Consider the following 27887-nt stretch of genomic DNA (forward strand, 5'->3'; position numbering starts at 1 on the left):
AAATGAAGGTGTCTGCAGGATTGGTTCCTTGAACTATGAGGGCACAGTAAGTCATGCCTCTTCCCTAGTGCCGTGATTTGTTGGCAATCTTTGGTGTCTCTCAGCTTACAGATGCATCACTCAGATCTCTGCCTTCATTGCCACACTTAGTTCTCCTAGTAAGCTGGTTTGTCTCCATGTTCAGATTCCCCCTTTTTACAAGGTTGTGTCATATTAAATTAGATCCCACCATAATGACCTCATTTTAACTTAATTTCCTCTATAAAATCTCTAGTTCCAAAGAATGTCATATTCTGAGGTACTGGGAGTTAGGGCTCCAACATGTCTTTTATGTGGGGACACAATTCAACCTAAAATAACAAGCAAATAACTGTATGTGTGTGACAAGCACTTCCTTAGATTTCTCCTGGGACTAAAGAGGGCCAACAGGGGGAGTGCATGTTCCACTTGAGTAAATCAGTGAACTTCCTGGAAGAGAAGACACTTGTGCTCGCCCTGGGATGTTGAGTGGGATTTTTCCAGGTGAGTGAAGGGAAATGATCTTTCCAGAAAAGGGAAGGGCATACGCAAGCTACATATAATCTCTTTCCCACTTGACAGTTTTTCTGGATTCACCATCTCACCATCCTCTCTTCCCTAATACACACAGATACACAGACACACACACACACCAGGTCGTATAGATTCTTCCTTTACCTCCACAAGCCAGAATTTGAGATCCTTTCCTCATCATGTGTGCTGTCTTCCAGAGGGAATTGAACACAGAACTCCAGGGTTACTGAGAGCAGCCCAAGTGAGCAAGAATTTACCACTTACATTCACAAGACTAGAAATCTATATCCCTTATTTGACACTGAGTGACTGCCAACATCTGAAGGTGTGACTCTCCTCTGAAACCTTTGGACAAATCCACAGGATCTTGAAGTGCCCTATCCCCAAAGGGTAGGGAGTCTGGGTCCCCTGGAGGAATTTTTTAGTATACTATTTTTCAAAATATCTATTGTTATAAACTTGTATCCTCTGCCTAGAGGATGATAGTTTCCCGACTCATTCCACTGGTGAGAACCTGCCACAAAATCATGCCTCAGTGCAAGAGGTGCTGGGAAATGGAATCCCTGCTAGATGTCAGGCTTGACCTGTGACTTGTGACTCCCTTCCCGGGGGGAGAATTATCAACCCATCCTGTTGATCCCAATCACTTACTTTGATCGAAACAGGTGGGTAGAAGAAAGATGTCACTAACAGTAGCTTTAAAAGACATTGCACGGTTCTTGTATGTTCTCTTTTTCTTCTACAACAAAATAGCAAGCTCTCTGAGAGCAGCCTGGGACTGGGAGCAAAGGCAAGGTGGGACAGAGTGGACATCAGTATTATGGACATACACGTAAACAAAAGTCAGCCTTGGAGCATGAACAAAAATTAAACTACTAAGAATCTAGAATTGTTATCATGGCAAAACTTGGTTAAGCTCACCAATACCCCTTTGAAAGTAAGAGGAAAAGGGATACAGTTCCACCAATAGCCCTTGGAACTCTGCAGTATAAAGTTGTATATTCAGAGGCTTTGAGTTTTCTCTCTCCAGCTCAGTCATGGAGTCTTGCTTTCAGACGCTATGGCAGAGATAGCTAGCCATCCACCAAAAATTTTATTCTCTCTTCCATAATCGGGAGTTGAAGCTGAAAAAAAGTGGCTGCCCAACAGAGGTTTCATTTCCCAGCACCCCTTGTGCTGAGACACCACTTTGAAACTAGTTTGCACCAGTGGAATGTGAAGTGAAGTCATATGTGTTCCTTCTCAGTCAGATATTTTAAGTAGCTGGGCCTTCTCCACTATCTCTTTATCTTTCCACTATGTTCTTCATGATTAAAACCATTCTGCTTCCTATAGTTCTCTGGTGGCTCAGCAGGTTAAGGTTCTGGCCTTGTCACTGCTGTGGGGCAGTTTCGGTAGGTTTACTACCTGGACTGGGAACTTGTGCATGCTGTTGGGGTGGCCAAAAAAAAAAATTCTACTTATTTTTTTCCTTTTTAGGTATGCACCTGTGGCATATGGAAGTTCCCAGGCTAGGGGTTCAATCAGAGCTGCAGATGCTGGCCACAGCCACAACCACAGCAACACCAGATCTAAGCCACAACCACAACCTACACCACAGCTTGTGACAATGCCAAATCCTTAACCCACTGAGCGAGGCCAGGAATTGAACCCACATCCTCATGGATATTAGTCAGGTTCTTAATCCACTAAGCCACAACAGGAGCTCCCATTCTACTTCTTAATCAAAACCACAATGAGGTACCACCTCACACTGCTCAGAACGGCCATCATCAAAATGTCTACAAATAACAAATTCAGGAAAGGGTGTGGAGAAAAGGGAACCCTCCTACACTATTGGTAGGAACTTAAATTAGTGCAGCCACTATAGAAAACAGTATGGGATGTCCTTTAAAAACAAAAAAATAGAGTTGCCGTGTGACCCAGCAATACTACTCCTGGGATTATATCCCAAAAAAATGAACACTCTAAAGAGATAGATCCACCCCAGTGTTATTGTAGCACTATTTAAAGGAGCAAGACATGGAAACTAGCCCAGTGCTCATCAACAGACTATGTGTTTAAGAAGATGTGGTACATATATGCAATGGAATATTACTAAGCCATAAAAAAGATGAAGTATGGCCAATTGTAGCAACTTGGATGGACCTGGAGAATATCTTACTAAGTGAAGTCAGACAAAGACAAATATTATATCACTTATATGTGAAATCTAAAAAGTAATACAAAAGAATTTATGCACAAAACAGAAACAGACACAGACATAGAGAACAAACTTATGGTTATCAAAGAGGAAAGTGTTACAAAGAGGGATAAATTAGGAGTATGAGATTAACAGATACAAACTACTATACAAAAAATAGATAAGCAACAAGGATTTACTGTATAGCACAGAGAACTATATTCACTATCTTAACCTATATTGGAAAATAATCTGAAATATATGTATATACTCATATGTACATTCAGATACATATTCAGATATATATATATATCTGAATCACTTTGCTGTATACCTGAAACTAACACAGTAATGTAAATCAACTATATTTCGATAAGAGAACAAAGTTACCTCTACCCCTAAACTGGATTCGTTTCTTTTCTTTCTAACCATCATCACATTCTTAATCACATCAATATCTTCCTCAGGTGACTTGAGGTCCAGAGGACCTTGTCTAATTGGACCCTTGCTATTTCTCAGGCAAACCTAGAACAAAGTCCTGTGAGCAGTGGCGGCTTCCACAGCCTAAGAGATCCAATCTATACCAGTCTCTGGGAGGAGCATTTGAGGTTCATTATTCCCCCACCACCTGGAAGGAATGGCTCTGATCAGGTCCACTGTAATGACCGAGGCATTGTCTAGGGTACTTGTGTGCCCTCTATCCTCAGGACAAAACACAAAGACCGGCCAGGGGTGCAGTGGAATGCAAGAAGAATGGTCAGAATTTTTCAGATGAGGATACTGAGACTCAAAGAAATTCTGTGGCTTCACTAAAATTTCAGGAGGAGTTGAAGACAGAGGTGATGACCCACCTTGCCTAAGCACAATTCTTAGTGGCCATTTCTTACCACACCTTCCAGCTCTCCTCTATCCTGGCTTATTATCCACCTTCCAGCAGGTAGTCTACCCCATTCCAAGAACCAGCCTGGCAGGGTACATGGACCTGAGTATCCTCACCTGGTGCTGCTTGGGATTTGTTTCCTGCTGCCTCATGTCAGGGTTTCCTGAACCCAAGATAAGGAGAAGGAAACTCAGTAATGAACATATGCTGTAGGCCAGGTACTAGGAACTCTCCTAATACCCATGACAGCCTTCAAAGAAGGGGATCATTTCCACTTTGCATATAAAGAACTGAGTCTCTGAGGCTTATGAAGAGAGTCATAGTGTCACGATATAAACACAGACTTTTCCAGCTCCAAGCCCTGTGTGTATCCCCATTCTGTGTTGCCTATGGGGGCCAGTTGCCTGGGTGTTGCTTCCTTCTAGGATTTCCAATTGCCCTGCATTGCTTGTGTCTGGTGAGGAAAAAGAAGAGTGGACATACACCAGAGTTCTCTCCTTTCACTTAACAAGTATTTGCTGAGCACCCACTGTGATAAGGCCTTAGTAAACAGTATGAATGGATTTCCCAAGATATTTCTGGACATACCAGGTAATGCCTATGTCCAAATACCACTGACTAACTTGGACTTCCTAAATTCCAATTGCCAGAAATTGGTCTGTTGATATCTTTTCTCCAAGGCATTTGGCAGGTCAGAAAATGCATGTCCAGGCCTATATACCTGTCTCCCAGCTCAATCCTTCCTTCTTAGAGAAGGTGACACTATGATTTCCTTAAGTCCTCTCTGGGATCTTGGTGAGGCATTAGTGATTTACTCTTATATGGAAAACTTAGTCATGTGTTGATCTGAGGACATTACAAATAACAGGCATACTACATGGGTGCTTCAGCAGGGAGCATTTGTCATTTTTATCCATCTGTACACGCATTTTTTTTAAACTCATCAGTTCAAAAAATATCCCACCTACACCATACTTAGAGCTGTGCTGGGTACCAGGAAGACTGAGATGAGTAAGGCAGGACTCGTCACCTGTCAGTGAAGGCAGATGCCAGAGCTGCTGAGAAGACTATCAGCACCATGTAAGGTGAAAGCCTGGAGTACTTGGCCACAGCAGAGGAGCAGTCAGCTCAGCCTGGTGACCGGAGGGTCGCGTTTATCAGGGAAATTCTCCTAGAATATCTAAGACTAAGCTGAGTCCTGGCAGAGGTGAAGCAACTGCCAAAACAGGGACATGAGTAGGGTATGTGGGTGGCAGGGCTGAGTTTTCCTAGCAGGCCAAGCAAAATGAGCAAAGCCTCTGAGATGTGAACCCCCTCTATCCTGGGAACTAGGGTTACATACACCTGAAGCATGATGCTCCAGGTAAAAGTAAGATCAGATCTTGAAGGCTCTTGATGCCCAGCTAAGAATCAATATGAAGACAAAGGGCTGTGATGAGATCAGGTGAATGTTGTGATTGGTTGGGAGCCATTTGGGGGAAAGCTCTTGACACTCAAGAAGAGAAACAGGAAAACTCTTCCACACTATTGTGTGACTTGGGTACATCACTTAACTTCATTGAATTTCAGGTTCTTCATCTATAAATTAGTCTTTAAAGTACCCACTTTGCAGGACCATCCTAAGGGATGGATATCAGGTTTGGAAAACACCACATACAGTGTCTAACACTATACAGGTCTCATAAAACAGCAGCTATGTATTTTATAACAGTCATGTTCTATTATAACCTGATCGCAAAGACAAAGGACTTTGCAATGAGAAAAGCCTTTCTTAGGAAGGGCGTGAAGGATAATGCCATCAGCAGAACAGCTTCAGGCAGTCATTGACACTGATGCGCACACAAGTAAATAATTTATGTGTTTGGACCATCTTTTAAAAGCTCCATTATTATTCCTACTCCCTGCCTCACAGTGATGCTGGTAGTTGCAGTGCATTAGTTAATTTCATGGCCCTGTTTTGAATCTTACAATATTTCATCCTCCTAATTCAAAATATTCATTCCAAGTGTTTCCAACTTCACAAATAAATAATTCCTGTTGGAAAATGGAGTTTTCCCATCTGCCCAGCCCATTTTCCATCTGTTCCTACAAGCTCATGGTAGGATGGAGCTGGGTCTTGAGGCCCCATTGATTAGTCCTGATTTAAGAAGGTATGGCTTTCTCCCAGATGGACTGTGCATTCATGATAAAGATTAGTTTTCACTCATTAATTACTATGTTAGGAGACAGTTTTAGAGATCTGGAAGTGGATCAAAAAGTACATGTTAGGTAGGAGGAAGGAGAAAAAACTCACACTGACTCAGCTCTGCCATGCACTTAACATTCTTCTAGGCACTGAACACACCATACACATATAATTTGACCATTGCAACAACCCAACAGATAGATGGAATTATGTCCATCTGACAGATTAGGGAACTGAGGATCAAAGGGGCTGAAAAGCTTGCTTACAATCATGTAATTTGTAATTATGGAAGCTAGGACCAATTCCAAAACTCAGGCTTTCTCCATAACACCAGAGATTCAGAGCACTGTGCTTTTTGAATAGAAAGTACATTGGCCAAAGAATTGTGATTTTTGTTTCATCAATAACCACGTCATAACAGAAGAGCAACCCATAAAATAAAGGTAATCTGTTTTTAAATAAGTTCTTACAATGGCATGGTACTGGATAGAAGAGAGCCACTTATTGATATGATCAGAATATAAAACTGTTTAGAAATAACAGTAGACCCTGAGTTAGGAAACTCGGACTCATATTTTGGATCTCCAACTGCTTATCTTAAGGACAAATCACTTAGCTGCCTATGCTTTGTTCTCCTCAACTGGAGAGTGACAGTCTATCTTATGTTGCTTCTTTGGGAAACCTTACCAGGTCTGGAAGGTATGTCTATAAGGAGGACGTAAGAATACAGAAGGGAGTACAACTTGTCAGTGGTAAAATTCTGTGCAATATTAGATGACATTTTCGTTTCTGTGCCTGCTTGCAACAAAATGCTTGACTGCAACAAGGAGTTTGTATCAGTGTATAAATCTATGCAATGCTAAGCAATGCATGTATGTTGACTTCTGCATTTAAGCTACTAAGTGTGCAGTAGTTTGTTACAGAGCATATGAACTCTAATACAGTCATGAGAGGCTTCCCAGGACTGATACTTCTGACTATGGGAATGAGTTCTGAAAGAATGGGTAGATTAATCCAGCAGAAGAATGATGGCAGGGAGGATAAACCAGGATGAAGGAACAACAAACACTGTTGTTTAGAAGCAAGACTATGAAGTGCCTTAGGAACTGAAAACAGCTTGGTTTACATTCACAGGGTGAGTAGTAAAAAATATTCAAAACCCCAACAAATAAACAAATAAATCTATCCAATGCTTCATTCATTGAGAAAGTCAGCTACAAATATATATATAATATATATATATTATATATATTAGCTTAACAAAATGGTGTGCTTAGTGGTACAGTGGATTTACTTCATTATAGACTATAAGAAAGAAGTTATGGGTCAACATCAATCTGTGACCTGCACATTGAGTCTTGCTTTCTAGACTATCTTGAGGAAAGCAGATAGTGTAAGTATTAACATATACAGGCTCATCTTTCTGCTTATAACCTTACCTTGATCAGCTTATTTAATCTCTCTGTGCCTCAGTTTCCTCTTCTATAAAATGGGGTTAACAGCAAACTGATAGGGTAGTTGTGAAAATTAGATGAGAATACACCTGACTCTATAGACAGGGCCCAATATACAGTTTTGTTTTGTTTTTAAAGATGCTTATTATCATTATCAGCAATAGCAGCAGTAACAACCTAAAGTAGCTATCCTTCTGGTCTACCACAGTATGAGTATTCCCACTGTCAGGGGTTTTGTCTTGGTTGTCACAACTCAAGGAGTTTGTGGTGCTACTGACATCTAGTGACCAGAGGCCAGGGATGCTGCTAAACATCCTACAATTCACAGACAGCTGCCCGCAACAAGAAATCATCCAACCTACAATGTCAGCACTGCCAAAGTTGAGAATCTTGCATTAGAGCCATTCCTTTGGGTTGAAGTCCCCTGTCATCAAATGAAAATCTAATAACAGAGTTGAGGCTTTACCCAATTTGTGATTTCATGGCATGTCAGCCTTAAAAGAGAAATTTGACCCTAAAAATTACCATTGTGTGGTCCAACTATCTGATTTACTGAAATTAAACCTTAGAGGGGACAGGACCTGCCTTCTTCCTTCCTCATCTAGTAGTGAAAATCATATTTCTGTTTCTCCTGTCCTTCAGTCTTGCCTCTTGAAAGCATACTTTCCCAGAGTAGATTAGAGAGATCCAAGGTCAAGGTCAATGTTGTCGGACTACTGAGTAAGAGAGCTAAAACTGCACCCTATACTTCCAGGTCCAGTGACTGAGAAGCTCAAGTAGGGAAGAGGTCAGTATAGCTCAGGGCACCTGCAGCTCAGAGACTAGGCTTCTGCATCTCTTGACTCTTCATCTTGATAAAGCCTGGTACGCAGGAGGGAGGTGTACAGGAAACAGGAGTACAAAGCATTGGGCTTGGGGTCAAATGGGACAGAGTCCTGCTCTCCCACACTAATCTGTGTTATTGGTCAGTTATATGAAGCCTATGCTATTAACAGTGAAAGTATTTTTTGAACACTCAGACCCAGACTTTACAAAGTTCATACTCTCTCATTCATTTTTTTTCTCTCTGATTCTCCACAAATAAAATAGTAATAAAATGTACTTACTGCATAGAACTATTTGTAAGATTGAATGACAGCAAAAGTGTAAATCCAAGTTGTTATTAACACTTAAGAGGGCAGATAATTATCTGCTCTGTGACCTCAGAAAAGTCATTTAATCTCACCTTGCCTCAGTTTCCTCATCTCCAAAGTGAGCATATTAATATGTTACCTACCTCATACTGCTGTTGTGAGAATTAATGAGTTAATACACTTAGAAGATTGCCTGGCTTATAGCAAGTTTTATGCAGACTCTTAGCTAATATTGTAACTAGCCATCCTTTGCCCTTCTGGTTCTTCCTAGTGAAGTCTAAGATCCAGCCACATGCAAGTGTCTTCAGTAAATCATGAAACTCCACAACAGTCACAAAGAAGTGGCAGGTTTCTACCAAACTCCATGGTGATTCAGGTCTCTGTTTCAGGATTAGGAGACAACAGCTCCCTCTGCTGCCCAGAACTGAAACAGCATTATCATCTCTGACAGCTTCATTAATATTCTGTCCTTTCTGCCCTGCCAATCTTGAAACCGCGCTTCCCAGACTGATGAAATTGCTTCTATGTACTAATATCATCAGCGAAGCATTTTCCTAAGCAGCTGACTCATGACTTTTTTTTTCAATCAAAAAGAACTATCCTTCTAGGCTCTGGTTAGAATTTGAATAGCTGCCTGTTCTCCAGCTCCCATTAGGAAGCAACGCTGTGGAGCCTTAGTAACTGAAGAGGGCATTCTCCCCACTGAGAAAGAAGCAGCGGAATTGGAGCATTATAACAAATTGTTCCCATCCAGCAATCACTTTGTAATGTGACTGTTTTCAAGGTAAACTCATTCATCTTGTTGAACAGATGGAAAAAAAAATTGCACTCTGTCTTTGCATTTCTGACTCCCTTCAGAAAGACTCTATCCAAGATTCAGAGGTGAGCAAACAGGCTTTAGACCCAGATGGGCCCCATAGCCTGAGTAAAATAGGACAGGGTGTTTCTATTTCCTAGGAAGGAGGTTAGCGTCCATTGAAATCCTACCACACCAGATAATTGTAAGTATTACCTCCTTCAATCCTCAATGTGTGAGCTAAAATTTACCATGCCCAGTTATAGATGCAGGAACCAAGGCTCTGAGAGGTTCAGAAATGTGGGTGTGAAGTCACATGACCAATCAGCAATAAAGCCAAGGATTTGAGCTTTTCCCACTGTCTATGCTGCCTCTCAGAGACTCCAAATCATTATGGGAACACTGGCCTGCAAGTTGGCCATATACCACCAAAGGGACCAAGGAAGAAGAGCCATCCATATGTGGTTTGGATAAAGGGGTTTCCCCATTCCTCTGATGGGACTGAGGTGGTACGTCCCTCCCAAGCACTCCAGGAAGGACCCTCAGTTATCCTGGAGCTGCCTAGAGTATGAAAAACCTTAAAAATGATGAGTCTACTGGAAAATTCTACCAAACATCTGGGGAAGGGGAGTTCCCATTGTGGCTCAGCAGGTTACAAACCCAAATAGCATCCATGAGGATGCTGGTTTGATCCCTGGCTTCACCCTAACCCTAGCTGGTTTGATCCCTGGCCTCACTCAGTGGGTTAAGGATCTGGTGTTGCCATGAGCTGTGATGTAGGTCACAGGCACAGCTTGGATCCTGTATTGCATTGCTGTTGCTGTGGCGTAGGCCAGCAGCTATAGCTCCAATTCAACTCCTAGCCCAGGAACTTTCAGGTGTGGCCCTGAAAAAGCAAAGAAAAAAAAATTTAAGGAAGTAATAATATCAATTCTACACAAACTCTTTCAGAATATAAAAGAGGAGGAAACATCACCCAATTCATCTGGGATATCCTGATGCCAAAACCAAAGACATTCCAGGCAAAGGAATCTGCAGATCAATCTCCCTCATGAGCACAGATGAAAAAATCCTTCACAAACTACTGGAGCATCAAATCCAACAATATATGAAAAGTAAGTACCAAGTGAGGTTTATCCTGGGAATGCGAGGTTGAACAATCAAAAACCGATCCATGCAATTCACCATATCAACAGACTAAGAAGAAAAGCTGTATGATCACCTGAACTGACAGAGAAAATGATGGAATCCAACCCTGATGTTCTCCAGATGAGAAGCTTCAAGCCCAGAATGGAAAAAATACATTCACAGTGTTGCAAATTACTGACAAATCCAGATTTAGCATCCAGCTCTCCAGTTCTGTGCGCTGTGTGGGGCTGTCACCCAGTGCAGGGGGGCCTAGAGAAGTCTTTGAAGTATAGAGGCTATAACCTGGAGACTTCCTTCACAGCCCTCACACAGCCAGCTGAAGTAAGGGAGCAAAAACAAACTCCAGTGCTACAAAACTTTCTACACACCATGGTAGGAAATGCCTGTGCTTCAGTGCAAGAGCTTAGACTCAAGGGAGCCTTAGGTTGGTGGGAAGGATTATGTTTTCCTGTAAGTTTCCAAAAGAGGTGGAAATTGCAACTGCTGAAAACCTGATATAAAAAATCCACTTCATAACTTGAGAAATGAGCCACAGCTATAGTTCTTTTGAAACGGAGTTTTCAAAAATCACGCAATTTTTATTAAGAAGAGGGAAAGACTAGGAACACTTGTGGTGTAACTGAAAGGACAGGGACCTCTCAATCCTACCACCCAGCCAGGGCTCAGCTCAGTAACCTTCACAAATGTTCACTTTTGTCAATGCTCTACATCCATCCGTCTGGTAAAAGCTTTCCCTACTCTCCTTTACTAATTTAAGATCTTGGTCACAATCAGCAAACTAGTAGTTTCTTTACTCTTAGTTGTGATGACTGGAAAATCTATCAAAGCCAAAGCGTCTCTTCTCAGGGGCAAATTCTCCGTGGTTCTGTCTCTGGAAAACCCTTTCTCTATCCCCCATTCCCCTCCCCAACACACACACACACACACGCACACACTTTCCTGCTCTGCGTCTTCCTTTACCTGGTTCAGAACTCATGGGCAAGGTGAACGCAGACCATGTGTGTCACCAGGGAAATGACTGACTACAAACTAGCCCCACATCAGCATCTTCAAAGTGAAGCAGAAATTGGATGTGCCTTTGCTTCATGTCTTTCCTCTCATCCTGGCCCTTTCAAATTGACTCAAGTTGGTTTTGAGCTTGCAAGTTTAAAAGGAATTCAAATATTTAATGCTCCTGATTGTCTTGTAACCACAGTTTACAGACAAAGAAAGTGGAACTCAGTGGAGTGGGCAAGTTTCCTCCACTCACCCAGATGTATGTGACAGGATCCGGGGTTTGAACCATGCTGCAGGGCACATAGAGGTGTCATGGCACCTGACCTCAAGGAGGGCACAATCTCTTCAGAGGGCATTGGGCAAGTGTATAAGCAATGACTTAATAACAGCAACTATTTAATGAGCCCATACTGTTTCCATACCCTGGGCTAAGTATTTTCTCTTCAGTATCTCATCAAATCCACATGGTTCCCCAGTGGAATGGGTATGATTATATCCATTTCTATAAAGGGGGAAATGAAGCTGAGCAGTTATTAAATATGCCCAAAGCTAACAAAAAATAAGTGGCAGACTCAGAACATGAACTTCGGCCTGAGGTCAAAATCTGGACTCTCCCCTGAACTTGGCTGCATCTTGGAAAGCCAAGCCTACTGAAAGAAATGCAAACACTATTTTGTGGGGTTAAGCATGCAATGGAAGTGGGGTGATATGGAAGGGTCCCCTGATTGAGAAGGGATCACATATGCTTGAGAAAGCGTATATCAGGGAAGACCACATGGCAGTTGACAGCTCTCTTAACTGATGAAAGGGATTTGAAGGGGAAGAGGGGAATGAGGGAAAGACAAGATTTCTAGAGGGAGGCAATGCTACAAACATAGCTCAGAGGTAGGAAAATGTATTTCACATACAGATAATAATAGTCCTGTTTGGAAAGACATGGGCACTTGCTGTCATGACCAATTGTGAGGTGTTTGTACAAGAAAGGCAATACATGGTAAAGGATGGAAGTTTTATTTCATGTAATTTTTATATAAATTATAGCCAAAATTATTCCTATAAACATCATGACTCCCACAGTCAAAAAGCTTGGCTTCAATTGGGAAGATAAATAATTGAACAATTATTGAACAGCAGTTAAGTTCTATGAAAGGGTAGGCACAGGATGACCCCGCCAACTCATGCCTTCAGGAGGGCATGCTAGAAAGCGGTGGCCAAGCTGGGAACAGAGGGACAGGTGGCATTACCCACAAGAGGGGATGGGATTCTGGACAGAGACAGCAGCTTGTGTGAGGCTCAGACACTGACAGACCAGAGCTTGTTTGGGAGGCTACAGGTGTTGAGCAGAAGATGATCAAGCAGGTGGGAATTGACAACACATGAGGCCAGAGGGGCCCACGAGAGGTCGGCTCGTGATGAAGCCCCGTTGTGGTGTAAGAGAGTGTGTGGGAAGGTGCCCCCGCCCAGCGCAGTGCAGGCATGGGCTGGCTTCCCATCGCAGTCAGCAAATCAATTACGCCCTCCACCGACTTCGCCTTGTGTATTTAGAATGCATGGAGTTCGCCTGCCAAACATCTGCTCTCGCTATTAAGCATGCCATGGTAACCATTGCACTCCCGTGCGTCAGCGCCACCAGGATTGGTAATAATCACAAGTGTCAAAAACGAGAAAGAATGGAGAAGGAAAGCTGTGCAAAACCCAGCGGCGGGATGATTGGGCTGGCGGCTCCACTCGGGGCCCCGCCAGCTGCACCTTCTGCTGCCCCTGTCGGAGGCAGGGGAATTGATGTGGCTCTGGCCTCTTCTTGCCCCTTCTGTTGATCCCTCTCCCTGTATTATTCATCCGCAGCTTCAACCGACATTGGAAAATGCGCCTTGCCTTTGCCAGAACAACATATGTGCCCCTGCATCATTGTGTGTGATAGATAAACCCGCCAACAGCTCCCAGACCCGGGGGCCCTCTGGGTGAAGACCCCACATTGACACAGGCAGGCAGCACTGCGTCCTGGCAGCAGCCTGCCCTGCAGACAGATCTGACTGAGGATTTCAGTGTTGCAGCTCTGCGGTGGCCTGAGACCTTGGGCAGATCTCTTACCCTCTCTGAACCCACCTGCCTCTTGTGCGAACTACAAGGAACACTAACCTCACAGGGTCGTTTGGGGGCTTAGAGACAAGAATGGGAGATGGCGCAATGACTTTTACAGAATAACCCTTCAAGCTTAGCTACTACGATCTTTTTGAGCCCTCAAAAAACAAACAAAAAAATGCAAGGCATTATGCTGTGCACTTATTAAAATTAATCCACTCTCCACACCCATCCTGTACAGTAGACATTATCCCCATTTTACAGACAAAAGAACTGAAGCTAAGGGAAGTTAGGTGATGAGTCATAGAGCCAGTCACGGCTGGTCAGAAAGTGAACTCGGGCTTCCTCCACAGCCCACACTCTTGCTGCCTTCCCCACGTAAAAAATTCTTCATATGTTGAGCTGAAGTCTCTTTTTTGATAAAGATTATTCATAGGTCCCATTTCTGCTACTAGAGTCACATAAAATTAGTCTAGTCTCTCCTCCAAACAAAAGTTTTTAGGAACGTAAAACCGGCTCCCATCACCCCCTCCCCCAGTCTTCTTTTCTCTGACTGAAAGGCCAGAGCCTGGTTTGCAACAGTCACTTTCTGCAGGATACCCTCCAAGCAAGCCAATGCCTCCCTCAGAGCCTGCCCAGAATGCCTTGCTTCTGGATGCCTGCGTGGGCTTTATGTCCTCCCTCTCACCTAGGGATACGCACACAGTACCTGAACCTCCAGCCCGCAGAGCTAGTGCCATCATTTGGAACACACCCAGATGGCTTTTCTGCCTTTTCCTGGATCCTCTTCTCCAAGCCAAGAACGCGGTAGCGTGGGCTGCAGCGCCCTCTTGTGTAGAGGGAGAGAAATCTGCAGGAAATTAACAGGCTCAGGATGAAGATCCACATGAAGAGGTGAAAGCTGATGGTCTCTGGGGTTTTTTTAAATGTTCACCCAGCCCATCCCCACAGCTGCTGTAAGTTGATGTCTCTAACTTGAACATTGCACCAGGTTGTTGTGCGATGGGGGATTACCCTGCAGGTGAGCCTGATTCCTCTGATGATGGCAGGCTCTCAGGAAAGAGGCAAGTGTGTCTCCCACACCCCACCTTTAGTAAAATCTAAACCCCCCACCCCCCGTATTCTTTCAGCATGGCTAAGGACATAAGAAGGACATGTAGCCATACCTGGATTCAAGCATCTGAAGTGGAGAGACCCTCCCACCTCTGCCCCATAGGGTCAGGGAGGTGACAGCAGTAGGATATACAGAAACAAAGAAGGATATTCTGGAGGTAGGAATGGGGAATAATTGAGAGCAACCCGAGGTCAGATAGCTCCTTGAGCAGGCTCTCGGGACTGCTGACATGCTTACTGCCTCTGGTCCGACTCTCCAGCTTTATGCAAATATTATCTAGGAGGGTTTGCCTGGTAAATCAAACATTCCTTTCTCTACCAAAAATTCACTGGGGGTCCTTGGGCAAATCACTTCTCATCCTCTGGGAAAGGTGGTGTCAGAGGTCCCTTCCATGGTAATATTCAAGGAGCTCTAATAGAGGCAGCCTCAGGTCAATTTCAGCCATCTAGCAGACTCCTAAGGGACTGGGCCCTGGGACTGCTAGGCTTTTAGAATGAGCTAAATAGTATAGAACACATTCCCATGGAACATGAACTATTATCAATATTTGTTGAGCATCTAACGTACTCAATAGATACAATACTGACACCAAGATTTTCTTCCTTCATGGTAACAGGTCAGTCTTCATTAAGCCGAGAATGAACAAAAGCATGAAAGTTTTTTATTGCTCACGGTTAGGAATCACACTCAGAAGTTACACCTGTCTTATTCCCCATACAGAAGGTTATAGAATATCAGCCTTTTCTGATTAAAATTTCCAGTGGTTTAAAAGCTCTATGGACATAGTGTGAACCATTGAGTTACGACCTTGGATGCAGCAGGTGGGAGAGGCAGAAGTCCACTACAAAAATGGTGCAGAACTTCTGTTCTAGTCGTCTGTGTGCTCTGGTTTCCCCACTGCCCACAGCTTCATCCTCTGACTGACGTTGTCACTGTCCCCAGAACTACACACACTGTTCTTGGCCATGCAGTCAGGGTTGATGGACAGAACTGGGGCATCCTCTGGCTCTCCTGGACTGACTGTAGAAAAGACCTCTGGAGGGAGAGCCAGCAAACAGCCACCCTGTTCTGGCTGTGTCCCTTCCCCCACATCTCCTCCCTGGGACTCCAGTCTTTCCTAGAGCCCCACCAGCTAGCCTCTGCTAGGAGAGTCCAGGCACTTATCTGTGGGGGGCATCTGGAACCAAGAGGTGAAAGGAGTGAAGTGTGGGTGGCAAGACAGAAAAGAGAGAGGAATAATAAGGGAGAAGAGAAAGAATAAAGAAACTGTGTTATGAAATAAATTCCAAATATTTTCATCCAACTCCACTCAAACAATCCCAGCTCCTGTTTAGTTACTTTGGAGATCTTTTTTAAACAAATATTTTCAGGGGGAAGGAGGGGCAGATATCATATTGGTTTCAAATAAGCCATTTCTGATTTGTCTGTTTCCTTTAACATTGTTTACTACAGACCTACAGATGGAGATCCCAGCTCACATTTCACTCCTGCAGGAGAGCAGAGAAGAATTATTCTCACCATAGACGCTTTATGAACCGAGAGCTTACTAGGAATGTGAGCCCCACAGACCTACGCAGGCTGGGAGACTACCCAGGAGCTGGTCTTTTCCCCTACATTGAAAAGTTGAATCTTTGATCTAAATCTCACTTCAGACTTCAGACTTATAAAAATACTATGAAAATAGTTATTATACCACCCCAAAAGGCCAGTAAATCAGTCTTTAAAAATAGCTTGTTACGTGGAGTTCTCACTATGGTGCAACAGGTGAAGAATCCAGCATTGTCTCTGCAGTGGTGCAGGTTTGATCCCTGTGGCTTGGATTTGATCCCCAGCCCCAGAAACATCCATATGCCGAGGGTGTGGCAAAAAAAAAAAAAGTGTTACACCATAATCCCACCATATCTGCACCCAATAATTCAGCCCATTTCTTCTCATGCCATCGGAAGATGAAATGAACTTTGCCCCAGGACTTAGATGCAGGAGACGGAGACTGTGCTGAATATGTTTTCCATCTCATTCAAAATTAAAGCGCAGAAAGCTGAGCCTTGCTCACAGATACACACTCGGAGACAGCACACACACAAAGGCAAGTCTCAGCTGCAGGAGGCAGATAACAAGGCAGGTGCAGGCAGGCAAGAGCTGCTGCAGGCTGGAGAGGAAATGCCAGCCCAGAGGAGGCCTTGATAACAGAATCCCCAGGCCCACTGCTCTTGGTAGACCATGTTAATGCAACTTATGGGTTATTTTCTCCTTGAAAGAATAGGCCGAGTTTTAAAACCTCATCTTCTTCCAGCCGACAGGCTCACGCTTTGCCAAGCTCTGTTAAACACCGACTCATTGGAAAGGAACAGCCCTTTCTAAAGAGGAAATTGGATGTATATTTGTATAAACCTCCTTTAAGAGGTTTGCATAAACCCCTTGTGATTACATGGCCTGGAGATTTGTTCCTGGCTTTGTGGCTTCTCCAGCAAGAGCTTTCCTTAGCAGTTATCTCAGCTCATTCTTAAAACTTGTGTAAGCTTTTGTATCTGGAGTTTTCAGCCTAAGCCATAAAACTACATCTGCTCAAAGGCTGGCTGATTCAGAGACAGAGGCCAAGGTCACATTTCAATGGGAGAGAAAAAAAGAGGAAGCTTGGATATACATTGTAAATGCAAAATGATTGATTTAGGGACTAGCAATGCCTAAAGAGCTTAGATTTCCTTGATCTAAATACCTTGTTCCTCCCTACCACCCACCACTAACACCTTCTGAGACATAAATGTCAGGACTTCCTGATGCACGAACAGCCACCCAGAAAGTAAAACACTCAGTAGGAGGTGTTATCTTTGACAATATGGATGAAAATGTATTCTATTTACCTCTTTCCTCCAAAGTAAATTCAGACAACTTAGTTGCTATGTAAAGATGGTCACAACAGAAGAAGCCTTCCTCTGCTTTCATCGCCACTCACCCTTTTGTATAGATGGTTCTACTAAATAAATCCAGCTGCCTTTTTTTTTAATCAGCCCCACCTGCATTTTTCCCTAAGAAAACCTGCTTAGTCCTCACCAGCAACCATAGCAGTTCTGTTATGTTTGTGCTTCATGCACCAGCTATATTTTTAATGTGATAAAACAGGAAGAACATGGCCTTGGGAATCAAACAATCCTGTGCTTGATTCTCAGTTCTGCCATTTACCGGGTACATGATCTACCTGAGCCTCAGTTTCCTCATCTGTAAACTGGGAATGGCAGGAATTTAAAAAAAAATCCACATCATAGGATTGCTGTGACGATGCAATTAAATGAAACAATAAATATTTTTAAGCCACTCTGGATGCAGCAGGCTTTTCATAAGTGTCTCCATGAAGAATTACAGGTAAAATGCTCTGTGAGGCTCTGGAGGCAGGTAAAGATGAGGAAGGAAAAGAGTGCTCTCCTGAAAGGTTGAGGCACCATCCTCAGAAGACTGGGACGAGCTGACATTACTATCTGGCTGAGGGTCAAGCTTAATCAATATTACTTCCACCTGCCACCATCTTGCTTCTGGACTCCTCCAAAATAAGCCCACCACTCCCCAAAGGCATGGGAGGTCATCCACGATCTTACAGCTCACCCAACTAACATAAAATCTTAATACCTTGCAATGATCACAGTAGCACAGTGACATCCAGCTCACCACAGCTCACTGCCATCATTCCACTGAGATGCCACCTAGTCTGGACATTCCATACAAAAGCAATCACACAGCATGTGGTCTTTCAACTGCCTTCCTTCAGAAAGCATAATGTTTTTGAGGTTTATCCATTTTGTAGGCTGTATCAGCATTCGTTTTCACTTTTTGATTATGATGAATAATGTCTCTGTAACATTCACGCACAAGTTTTTGTGCAGACCAATATTTCCATTTCTTGTGGATGTGTATAGATGCCTAGGAGTGAAACTTTTGGGTTGTATGATAATTTTAATGTAGGAGTTCCCATCGTGGCACAGTGGTTAATGAACCCGACTAGGAACCATGAGGTTGTGGGTTCCGTCCCTGCCCTTGCTCAGTGGGTTAACGATCCGGCGTTGCCTTGAGCTGTGGTGTAGGTTGCAGACGCGGCTCGGATCCCGCAGTTGCTGTGGCTCTGGCGTAGGCTGGCGGCTATAGCTCCGATTCGACCCCTAGCCTGGGAACCTCCATATGCCGCGGGAGTGGCCCAAAGAAATAGCAAAAAGACAAAAAAAAAAAAAGTAAAGATAATTTTATGTTTAAGATTTTGAGGAACTTCCAGACTGTTTCCCAAAATTGGTGCACCATTCTTCATCCCCACCAGCAATGTATAACGACTTCGTTTTGTCCACTTCCTCAACAATACCTCATTTGGGTGTCTGTTTTATTACAGCCATCCTAGTAGGTGTAAAGTAATATCTCACTGTGGTTTCAATCTATATTTTCCTAGTGACTAATGAGGGTGAGCCTCCTTTCGTGTGTTTACAGCCATTCCTCTATCTTCTTTGGAGGAATAGTTATTTAAATCCTTTACTCATTTTTAATTGGATTATCTGTTGGTTATTGAACTGTAAGCGTTCTTTATGAATAAGAATCCTTTATCAGGTATACAGAGAAATATTTTCCCGTATTCTAGAGATTTTCTTGTCAATTCCTTGATGCTGTCATTCAAAACACAGGTTTTAGTTTGAGTGAAGTTGGATTTATCTGTTTTTTTTTCTTTTACTTGTGCTCCAGGTATTGTCTCTAAGAAATCATTACCTAACCAAGATCATGAAGATTTACTCCCATGTTTTCTTCCAAGAGTTATATATCTTCAGGACTGAACATGACCCACTTCGAGTTAAGTTTTGTGTATGGGGTGAGGTAGTGGCCCAAAGTTCTTCCTTCTGCATACAGCTATCCAGTTGTACCTGCATCATTTGTTAAAAGAACTATTCTTACCTCCTTTGAATTATCTCAGCACCTTGGTCAGATCTACCTTTTTTTCTTGATTGGTAGTTTGGCTGGTTATTCATCGAGCTCCTATTAATTTGCAGGCATGGTCTACCCTCTGGGTATGTGGTGGTTGAAAGACTGATGAGGTTCCTATGTGTCAGCCACAATCAGAGCTTTGGATCACTCAGAGTGCCCCAGAGTACTTCTTGCTGCTGGTACTGCATCTGCAAAGTGCCAAGAAATTAACACCTTCCGGTAACATCCCTCAAATGATGACCTAGGAAAGTTGATTTATGTAATTACCCAAGCGCTCTCTTCAGTAGGGTCATCCTGAAGCATCTGTTTTATATCATTTTCTAGAGTTTCTCCATGAGGATTAGCTCCAGGGACCCATGGTGATAACTGGCTTAATAATGCATCCCTTATTGGCTGTTTTTCCTTTCCTTTTCAATTTTCCACTCCCTTACCATTGTTATCCACACTTTCTAAATAATCTGTTTGTACTCAAATCTTATCTCAGGATTTGCCTTCATAAAAATCCCAATTAAGATATCTCTGACTTAATAACCAAAAAATTACATAGATAGATAGCTGGTCACTTTGCTGTACAGCAGAAATTGGCACAAAATTATAAATCAACTATACTTTATTTTTTTATTTTTTTTATTTTTTTGTCTTTTTGCCATTTCTTGGGCTGCTCCCGTGGCATATGGACTTTCCCAGACTAGGGGTCGAATCAGAGCTGTAGCCACTGGCCCACACCAGAGCCACAGCAACGCGGGATCCGAGCCGCATCTGCACCCTACACCACAGCTGATGGCAATGCCGGATCCTTAACCCACTGAGCAAGGCCAGGGACCGAACCGCAACCTCATGATTCCTAGTCCGGTTCGTTAACCCCTGAGCCACGATGGGAACTCCAACTACACTTTTTTTTAAATGTGCAAAAAAAAAAAAAAAAAGCATATCCCTGACTTTGAGAAATTTACATTCTCATGGAGAAGAAGGAGACATAAAAACATTAAACATTCTTGGAGTTCCAGTCGTGGCATGGTGGAAATGAATCAGACTAGGAACCATGAGGATGCAGTTTCAAACCCTGGCCTCACTCAGTGGGTTAAGGATTTGGCATTGCCATGAGCTGTGGTGTAGATTGCAGACACGGCTCGGATCTGGCGTTGCTGTGGCTGTGGTGTAGGCTGGCAGCTGTAGCTCTGATTAGATCCCTAGCCTGAGAACCTCCATATGCTGTGGGATGCAGAGAAGGGGCCTAATTGGAGGAACGAAATCCTTGAGAAGGGGAGAGGGATCTGTGCATGAACAGAAGCAATCATCTTTGGAGCAGGGCCAGTTGAACTAAATGAACGTATATCATTATAATGACAGGTCATGAAATCCAAGCTAGGTACAAAGGAACTATACGAAAGTTTTTTTTGAAGGAAAGATCAGGGGACTGGAAAAATAAGAGAATAAGGAAACAGACCTGGGGGAAATTGATCATGTACAGATAATGGCATGGGCTTGGGCATAAGCATGGAAAAGTGTGGCTAAAGTGAATAGAAAATGAAATGATTAAGGAATTAAGTGATCAAAGTGTTGGAGAATGGATCATCTTTGTGGATACAGAAATCATCAAAAATGACGGAATGAGCAGTTATAGGAACAAAGAGAGTAAGTTAAATGGCAAGCTCCTCAATGAACATGAGCCACCTGAAGCATGATAACGGGTAATTGCAACACTGTGGGGGTAGAGAGTGGTCTAGGGAATCAAAGAACTGGGAGGTTCCAGAAAGAAAAGAACAAGTGGCAATGAAGAACCACAGAACAATAGTCCAGCTTCCGTTCCAATGACACAGAGGGCATAAGAGGAAAAGAAACAGCTGATAGGATGCAACCAAATGACTATAGGGAGGCAATATTGCCAGGGGAGAGCCTGGTTTCCATTAGAGCAAGAAAATTAAGGGAACGTTCATATAAGAGGTTAAGGATATGACGGGTTTTGTGAATGATAAATTGTGGATCCTAGAGAACACAGTGGAAGGGTTGGCACATTGAGTAGAAGTGAAAGATGTGTCAAATCAGTGAATATACAGCAGGGTATAAGATACAGGTCCAGGTAATGTGGGAAGATCTGAGAATGTTGGCTCTGGTGATGGGTTCAAGTAGAAGGACAGAATGGACGTGGTCCTGAAGGTCTGTTAGGAGAAACTGGGTAAACAATTCCCATTTTACCCTCCTTCATAGAACTGTCATTTTAGGCTGTGCTTAGTAGTAAAGAGAACTATTCAGAGTAGGGAGGTATCATTGTCTCATCACAGAACACAGAGATCTGTGATCCCTGCCGTTGTTCTAATACACCTGAGAAGGTGCTAAGACCATATTCATGGTATTGCTCTAGTATCTGGAAGACCAATGCCATTATTCTATTTGATTCTTTGAATGGTACCTAATTCCCATCCTATGAAAGGTCACCTCTTCACCTGGTGCTCTGAAATTTTAAGATAACATACAGTCATATGGGTCTTTTCCATCCTTTGTGTTGGAAACTCAGTAAGCCTTTTTGTCTGGAGACTAATGTTCTGTAATCTGGGAAAGTGTGTGTGTGTGTATGTGTGTGTGTGTGGAATCCCTGTCACAATGGAATTTTTTTATTTGTTTAGAAGGATGAATTTAAAAACTGATTGCCAAATCTGTGTGCAAGAGTAGAAAGGAACTCAGGATTTCTCCATAGACTTTTTCTAAATCCTCCATGTTTCAGTGTCTGGTCTCTCCTTCATGGTCTGTTATGCATGGTGTTGCTAAGTTTGGAAACTTTCTAGTTCAGTTTCACTCCAGAGCAAACATCCTGCATCTTGCCAGGATTAAAAAGGGGTTAACGCTTGGCTTCAAAGGATAAAAGAAGGACTTTATTACAGTATAGAAATAGAAAGAATACAATATTCTTCCTGCCCTCGTGTGTAACATCCTCCTTTCTTGGTACCTTGTCCTTTCGGTTCTAGATCTTTCCAAGATTCTGCAGCATGAGTTGCATTTGCTGTCATTTCCCTGGTGTTCAGCTCTCCTCTCTCTGCTAATACCTCCGCCTTCTCTCCCATTAACATCAAAGCAATCATCTTATTTTCCCCCACTGTTTCTGTGGGCCAAGGATTCCAGAAGCACGCAGGTTGAGGGCTTCAGGCTTGGGGTGGCTCATGCAGTTTGAGTCAGTGTTGGGGATGATGGGGCTCTGGAGCAGCTGTGGGTGGGTCAGCCATCTCTTCCCATGTAGTCTTCAGGCCTCATCCTCTGGTCTCTCCACGTGGGTCACTTCGGTGGCCTGAATATGGCAGGACTTCTTACTAAGGTGGCTCAGGGCTAAAGGGTAAATGTCTGTATAGCCTCTTGTGACCAGACTTCAGAAGTCACCAAGTGGGACTTCAGCTTCGTCTATGGTTCCACTGGCTACCAGATCCAAGAGGAGGACAGAGAAACTTACCCTCAATGGAGAAAGATCAGAGAATTTGCAATTGCCTTGTGAACTGCTACATTCCTTTTAAAATTATTGTCTTTACTTTCTTCTTTCCAAGAGGAAGAGATGAATGAAACAGCTGTCATTCAGAGATGGTGACAAGTGGCCAGCCTTTGAACAGCAGGTAAAAAGAAGTTGGAATTAATTAGCATTTAGAAAGCCTGTGCAACGTGTCACACGAGTGCCAAGGAAATGCATGTTGTTCCTTGCAAATTATGTCACCTTTTAAAACTAGTTTGGATAAAAAGACAAAAATACAGCCAAAAATTAGGAACAAATAATTCAGAAAAACAGCCCCCTGCTTTATCTAAAATATTAAATGCGTGTGTGAAATTCAGAGGTAACATGGATGAAAAAACATGCCTGTGTTATTGCACTCAGGAGCACACAATAATTTCAAATTCACATGGGATATTCAATACAATATTTTTTCTTTTTTTAATTTTTTTTATTGTTATTTTCCCAATACAATTTTTTTTCTACTGTACAGCATGGTTACCCAGTTACACATACATGTATATATTCTTTTTTCTCACTTATATCTGGAAACTAATATATGGCACAAATGAACATTTCCACAGAAAAGAAAATCATGGACTATTCAATATAATATTGAACATGACCATGTCCACTGCTGACCCACACTATGACTCTGTGGGAATTGGGGGGGTTCTTATTTTTTCTGTTATATTTTGCTCTCTATTTGGAAATAATTTCAAACCTACGGAAAAGGTGTAAGAATAAGTACAGTACATACACAAAGAAATCAGTAGGGGAACACTTTAAAGTCTTGAAAATATCCTGCTCCTCATTAAAATGTCCCCTTACATTCAGCACCAGGGATGATTTGTACCTAAACCATTCTTTCTGATGATGATGTTGCCAAATGATGATTTCCCAGCTCTGGCACTCCATTCTATCTTCCAGTTGGCACTTAACCTTCTATGGTAAGCAAGAGCCCTTGCTTCTCCCCATCTCTATATAATGAGTGTATCATACACATCCACACATAAACACTATATATATATATATGAACTATGTATACATACACTACTTTACATAGGTACTATTATATATCCCAGAAAGATAAAACACATAGATTTACACATTACATAATGTATTTATATGTATACATGCATATTAGAAACCATGAGGCCAAATTAATACCTCTAATTCTAATACATCTCCAAAGAATGCCTGGCATGAAGAAGATGCTCAATAAACATTTGCTGAATGCATGACCCAATGCTTCCCACGTCCATCACCGGCCCATTAGCTCCATGAAGACAGATCTGGGGGCTTAGGGAGCCTCAAGTGGAGAAGGTGGCTGGACCCTGACCCAGAGGACAGCCACCCACTATGGTAAATAGTTTGATTTGTTCACATATGACCTATTCATCATTTGTAGTCTCAGAGAGAGAGCAACTAGGACCAACCAGTGGAGGGCTCTCCCCGGACTTGCCTAGGTTTTCTCCAATTCTCTGGTCTTGCTTCTTTCTCTCACTCCTGTGACTACACAAATTTTGAGTCTCTTCTGGATGCTGAATATCTTTTCTATACCACTGTACTCTCTACCTGAATCTCTTCCTTTAAAGCAAAGTGACCATTTGTTTGCTTATTGTACTGCCTGAATGCACTTAATCATTTTCATGCAGACCAAAGACAGACACAAGAGAGACCATATCATACTCATTACTCTAACTCTTGTGCCTGGGTGCACTGGATGGGGTCTAAGGCACAGTTGCAACCTCAACACATATTTGTTGGGTAAATGAATATGTGAATAAATGGTGGGTCCCAGTTTATAGTCCCTGCACATCAATTACATACCTGTATGCATAATACATGGTGCTGCCTAATGAGTACTTAGAGAAAAACTAGCCTCTGTTTTGGAGTTGCTCCTGGCTTCCATTGACATCATCTTCTCTGGTTCTGCCTGGATCTCTGAGGAGCAGTCTCCCCCTCCCAGGAAGGGTTCTTCCTCATAACCCCCTCTGCTATCCTCACAGTCTCCAATGCCAATTAGAAAATGCCTGATAACTTCACCTGGCATTCTGCATGTTGGCATCTGGATTCCCCCACCCCTAACAAGTCCCATGCCTCCTCCTGGATCTGCCATTGCTAAGCACCAGCTGATGATTGCCCATCTGCTGGTTATTAGGGAAAGTTAAATAAGCAAAGGAGCTCCAGGGAAGTTTAACAAAAGAAGATTGACATATGCATAGCGAATTGGCAACCACTTGGTCCCTCTGACACCAGGTTCTCTGGCTTTGTTAAGCACACCTAACACGAGACTTCTCAGTTTATTGGCACATGGAGAGCCCTTTGGAGGCAGCTTGGCCTCATGCTCCTTCCTAAAGCAAAAGCAGCCCCACAGCCCTTCATTATAAGACATCTGCCATTCATTCTGTCTGAATCACTGTCTCGTTAGGGACCAGGGTGGGCCTGGTTAAGAGCACCTGGTCAATCTATATAATATTTTTGAACTTCGCATTCAGTGAGTGATCAGTCAATGTCAAAGAAAACATTCATGCAGTAGTGAAAGCCATGGTCTGGATGGCAAGGATGGAAAGATCCAATCTAATGTTGTTCTTAGGGGTCAATAAAGGACAAACTAAGAATGTCAAAACATTTAAAAGCAGAGCCAAAGCCATGACACTAAGCCAAGGGCCAAAAGTTAGCTGGACATGGAATGGGAAGAACCAGAGTCAGAGAAGAAGCCAGGAGAACTGAGGCCCTTAGGGGTTTTTTGTTTGTTTGTTTGTTTGTCTTTTGTCTTTTTAGGGTCACATGGAGGTTCCCAGACTAGGGGTTGAATTGGAGCTGCAGCCACCAGCCTACACCACAGCCACATCAACACAGAATCTGGACCATGTCTGCGACCTACACCACAGCTCATAGCAATGCCAGATCCACTGAGTGAGGCCAGGAATCAAACCTTCGTCCTCATGGATGCTGGTCAGATTCATTTCTGCTGAGCCACAATGGGAACTCCTGTTTTTTTTTGGGGGGGAGGTTGTTTTTTTTGTTTTGTTTTTTTGTTTTGTTTGGTTTTTTTTTTTTTTTTTTTTTTTTTTTTTTTTTTTTTTTTTTTTGGCTTTTCCAACAGCATGTGGAAGTTCCCAGGCCAAGGACTGAACCAGGGCCAGAGCAGTGGCCCAAGCCATGGCAGTGACAATACCTGATCCTTAACCACTAGGCCACCAGAAAACTGAGAGCTTACTTTTAATGGCCATACATTTCCTGGTACACAGAAAGGTCAGAATGGTTTTTAAGAAAGAGGGTGAGGGGGAAAAGAAAAAAAGGAGTACACATCACGGCTCAGTGGAAACTAATCTGACTGGTATCCACAAGGGCGCAGCTTCAGTCCCTGTCCCCACTCAGTGGGCTAAGGATCCAGTATTGCCCTGAGCTGTGGTGTAGCTCACAGACACGACTCAGATCTGGCATTGCTGTGGCTGTGGCATAGGCCAGCAGCTGTAGCTCTGATTTGACCCCTAACCTGGGACCCTCCTTAAGCCTCCAGTGCGCCCTAAAAAAAGAAAGAGTGTGAGGTTCATTCACATGTTCGTTTCTTCGGTATACGTTCATGCGCTAGTCCTTACGCCATATGACCCAAGACATAGGGAGATAGATAAGACCCAAGCCCAGTTATAGGATTCTAGCAGGCTTTTGTGAGAGATAAAAATCCTATCCACTAACTGAAATATTAAGGCACTCAGAGAACCTTCTGATTTATTTATCTGAAATAGAGACAGCTTTTGTTGTTGTTGCTGTTGTTGTTGTTTCTGCTTTCTTATTTTAATGTGAAGGACCTTTAGAAAAATGGTATAGAAGGTTAAGTTGGAAGACTTTATTTCAAGCTTAGAAAAACAGGAAAGGTAGCATTTTTTCTGGGCCTTGAAAGCCATGAGGAAATTAGATATACAAACATGGAATTAAAAAAAGCTTTAAGGGGAGTTCCTGTGGTGGCTCAGCAGTAACAAACCCTACTAGTATCCATGAGGATGCAGGTTTGACCCCTGGCATCGCTCAATGGGCCAAGGATCCAGCATTGCCCTGAGATGTGCTGTAGGTCATAGATGCAGCTTGGATCCCATGTTACTGTGGCTGTGGCGTAGGCCGTAAGCTGGCAGCTACAGCTCCAATTCAATCCACAGTCTGCTAGTCTGGGAATTTCTATGCAGCAGCAGCAGGTGTGGCCCTAAAAAGACAAAGAAAAAGAAAAGAAAAGGAAGGATGGAAGGAAGGAAGGAAAGAAAGAGCTTTAGGGATAAATTTAAAGAAAGCCATAAGGCAGTGTCGTGTGGTGGTAAAAAAACATGAACATGGCAGTCAGACTGATCAGAGTCAAATCTTGGTCCTTCCACTTAGCTATCGAGTGACCTTGGGCAAGTTATTTAACCTCTCCATGCTTACTCAAGCCAGACTTGAGTAGTGGCAGGGAGTCACAGGGAGAGAGAGCCATGGGGTGGAAAATCAAGATGCCTCAGCAGACAGCCAGCATGAAGCCTCAGACATGAAACAACCATGGATCTCCCAGTCCCAATCAAGCCCCTGCAGGCAGCACCACACAGAACCAAAATGTACATCCTTGCTGAGCTCTGAAAGTCCAACATCCTGACCCATAGGATTGGGAACAGTGAAATGGCTGTTGTTCTCAACCCCTCCATTTAGGGGTGATTTCGATACCTGCTACAGCTCATCAACAGCCTAGCTATCTAACTCATCCATACACCTCTCGCAGTCTGGTTAGCAAACCAGAATGAATTCCAGGGATGAGGAGTTGGAAATAGGAGCTGAGGATGTCATTGGAAAAGCTTGGGGAGCAAATGTCAGGGGAGCCAACACTAAAGATGCAGCCTGAGGAACTGAAATGGGTGGTTCCAAAGAGCTGGCCAGGAAGTTGAAGATCTCTGAAAAGTTCCCACCAACTGTGTCT

Source organism: Sus scrofa, chromosome 6 (genome assembly GCF_000003025.6).
Source record: "Sus scrofa isolate TJ Tabasco breed Duroc chromosome 6, Sscrofa11.1, whole genome shotgun sequence".
Classification (NCBI taxonomy): domain Eukaryota; kingdom Metazoa; phylum Chordata; class Mammalia; order Artiodactyla; family Suidae; genus Sus; species Sus scrofa.